Raw genomic sequence first — 4,102 nt, 5'->3', positions numbered from 1 at the left:
CTTACTTCTCCTGTTCAAAGTCCTAGCTATTGCACTAAGATGAGAAAAGGAAATAAAAGTTTTACAGATTACAAAGGTAGAAATAAAATTCTTTGTTTGCAGGTGACTTGATTGTATATACAGATAATTCCCAAGGATAGACAAAAAAAAAAAAAAAAAAAATTCCCTGGAACTAAGAAGAGATTATAGCTAGGTTGCAGGATGCAAAGTTAACTTACAAATGTCTATTTCTTTCCTATACACAGCAATGAGCAGTTGGAATTTGACATTAAAAACATATCGTTTATATTAGCACACCTCAAAATGAAATACTTTGGTGTAAATCTAACAAATTATGTGTAAGATCTGTATGAGAAAAACTAAAAAGCTCTTATAAAGAAAGTTTTTTAAAAAAGATATAAATAAACAGAAAGACTCGATATTGTCAAGATGTCAGTTCTTCCCAATTTGATGTATAAATTCAATGTCATCTCAGTCAAAATCCCAGCAAGTGACTATATGGATATAGGCAAACTTATTTTAAAGTTGGTATGGAAAGGAAAGAGACCCAGAATAGCCAATACAACATTTAAGGAGAACAAAGTTGAAGGGCTGACACTACCTAATATCAAGACTTACTATGTAGCTACAGTAATCAAAACAATATAGCAAAGGTGAAAGAATAGACAAATAGGTCAACAGAATAGAACAGAGAGCCCCAAAATAGACTCACATATGATCTTTGATGAAGAGGCAAAGGCAATCTAATGGAGGAACGACAGTCTTTTTAACAAACGTGATGGAATAACTGGACATCCATATGCAAAAAAAAATGAATCTAGACACCGATCGTGTATCCTTCACAAAAATTAACTCAAAATAAATCATAGGCCTTGTTATACACTGAATATTTGTGCCCCCCCACCCAATTCATATATTGAAACCCAATTTCCAATGTGATGGTATTGAGAAGTGGGGTTTTAAGAAGTGCTTACTTAAGTTGTGTGGGTGGAGCCTTTAGGAATGGAATCTGTGATCTTACAAAAGAGGTGGGTGAAAGCTCCCTTCCCCCTTCCACCATTGAGGACACAATAAGAAACTGCCATCTATGAGGAAGCCGGCTCTCCCCAGAAACTAAATCTGCTGGTGCCATGCACTTGGACTTCCCAGTCTTCAAAACTGTGAGAAATAAATGTTTGTTGTTTATAAGCCATCCAGTTTATGGTATTTTTGCCATAGCAAGCTGAATGAACTAAAACAGAACTAAATGTAAAACATAAGACTATTAAACTTTAAAAGATAATATAGGAGGAGATCCTAGTAACCTTGGGTTTGACAATGATTTTTTTAAATACAACACCAAAAGCATGATCCATGAAAGGAAAAGTGATAAGTTAGACTTCATTAAAGTTAAAAAGTTCTCCTCTGTGAAAGACACTATTGAAAGAAAGAGAGACAGGCAAGGAGAAAATATTTGCAAAACGCATATCTGATAAAGCACTTGTATCCAAAAATATACAAAGAACACTTAAAAGTTGACAATAAGATAATAAACAACTTAAATGTTAAAAGTGGGCCAAAGATCTGAATAGGCACTTCATCAAGAAGGTATATAGGTGGCAAAAAAGGATATGAAAAAATATTCAAAATTGTATGTCATTAGGGAATTGCAAAAGAAAACAGTGAAATATTATTCAGTGATAAAAAGAAGATATCTTAAATGCTCACTGCTAAGTGAAAGAAGCCAGTCTGAAAAGGTTATGTACTGTATGATTCCAACCATATGATGTCAGGGCAAGGAGGAGAAAGGGAGAAGAAAGGAGTAAGTAGAGCACAAGGGATTTTTAGGGCAGTGAAATTATTCTGTATAACACTGTAATGATGGATACATGACAGTATGCATTTGGGAAAACCTGCAAAACTACAAGAGTGAGCCCTAAAGTAAACTATAAACATTATTAGGAATAGTGTCTCAATATTAATTCGTTGATGATAACAAATGTGCCACATCCATGCAAAAAAAAAAAAATGTTAATAATAGGAGAAACTGTGGGCAGGGGGAAAGAGAATATATTGGATATTTTCTGTCCTTTCTATTCAATTTTTCTGTAAACATAAAACTGTTCTGAGAAATAAGATCTGTTCATAATAATTTGTTAAAAAAAATCTCAAAAAAACCTAAATAAATAGAAATCTATACCATGTTAACAGATTAGAAGACTCAGTTTTGTTAAGATGGTGATTCTGCCAAAAATTGATCTATAAACAGCACAATTTTAATTAAAAACAGCATTATTTTTATAGAAATGGACAAGTTGGCACCAAAATTTACATGGAAATGCAAAGGACTAAAACATTTTAAAGAATTTTCAAAAAGAAGAATAAGACTATAGGACTCGCAATATCTGATTTCAAGACTGACTATAATGTTCGAGGAATCAAAACAATATTTTGGTTTGCAGATAGTGAAGATAGGCAGAATTGTATTTAATGCCTGAAGTTGTGTTTGTCTACTTACTTTGAGCTCAGAGTTGATGAAGACCCAGGGAAATTCTGCCTGAAGTGAAGGAAGGCAGGAGTCCTTTCATTTTGGAATGTGGTTCTTGTGTCAAATAGCACAGAATAGGAACTGAGAAACACAATAATTGGACTACATAGGATTGAAGAAATACTCCCAATGAGTGTCTGCAGCAGCATGCCAGGTCTCGAATGTCAATTACTAACACACCAGCAGGATTTATTCCTTCCTTTCATCCGTATACTATACATCATTTCATTATCTCCTAAGATCTTCTTTTCAATCAGGCCACATTCTTAGGAGGAATCCTAACTCCTCCAATCTCTTTGCTATTTGGATGTACCCTAATATTTCCAACTTCACTGCAAGTGTCACAGGGATATGAGATAGACATGGGCAGAAGGAAGTAATAGATACAGAGCATGGGGTGTGACTTTAGAGGCCAAGGTTTCAGATCTTGTTCTGTTATAGTTTCTAATCTTTACAGCCTCCCATCATCGGATCTCTTTTTCCATCTGAAAATGGAAAGAATTGGATCTCAAATGCCTAAGAAATCAACTCTAATGTTCTACAGTTCTATGATTCTATGGATGATTTCAGTGAGAAAACCAAATTATAACTGCTGTTTCATCGGCACTGGTGAAACTAGCAAGCCATGCCTCCCTATCTAGGCTGATGATAAAAATACCTTGCCAGTACTTGATACAAGTGTTTGAAGCAATTCGAAGTTATATCTTACCTCTCTTACAATAAAGTGCTGTTCTCCGATCTGAAGGTTCCATGGTAAAGAATCATCTTATTCTCAGTTGGTCATTTCACTTTCAAAAGTATTTAAGAGATGATTTTCTTAAAATGGTGACATTTCAAAAAACATTTTCCGTGCTTTCTAATCATTATACTTGTATTACTCTTCATATTCTTCAGATTCTTATGTACTATCTAATCATATTATATTACACTTGCCAGAGGGGTGTAAAATGCTCACATTTTAAATCTTCATTTGCCACATTCATACTCTGAGATTTAGATTAACTAAGCTGTCTGTGGATCATACATCTGGCTCTCTAGAATGCAATGTCCATGAAAGCAAGATTGCTTTTAGGGGGAAATGAGGCGGGGGCGGGAGCTGTTTTTATTTACAAGTTTTCCACAGTGCCTAAAACAGTGCCTGACACATAATAGGTTTCGATTAACGTTTGTTGAATGAATAAATGAGTGGATAAATCTGATTAGAGACAGAGCTGGGTCTGGAATTCTCTAAACTCTCCTTTGCTCCTTTAGTACTAACGAGAGGTGTTCTCTGTTCTCGTGCTCCTCCCAATTTTCCTCTGTCGTTTCTGGACGCAACTGCTGTCAGGTCTGTGGCGGTAAGGCCAGTGAGTCTTCTCCAAAATGGAGTGACAGGAACCCGGTCCCACGGTGACAGAGGAAGTTTGTAGGGGCCTCCTCCCTGAGAGACTAAAAGCTGATTTTCTCAAGGACATCGATGAAGTCGGTCTGCCGGGTGCCTCCGTCCCAAGGGCGCAGGTCTCACTTTGTTTTTGTTGTTGGTGGTGGTGGTGGAGGGGAGCATTCTTTTGAGGGGCCCGCCGCCGCAGGCGCGCA

The sequence above is a fragment of the Pteropus vampyrus genome, unplaced genomic scaffold (genome assembly GCF_000151845.1).
Source record: "Pteropus vampyrus isolate Shadow unplaced genomic scaffold, Pvam_2.0 Scaffold152, whole genome shotgun sequence".
In the NCBI taxonomy this organism is placed as follows: domain Eukaryota; kingdom Metazoa; phylum Chordata; class Mammalia; order Chiroptera; family Pteropodidae; genus Pteropus; species Pteropus vampyrus.
The sequence above is the reverse complement of the archived record's forward strand: the minus strand, read 5'-3'. Positions refer to the sequence as shown.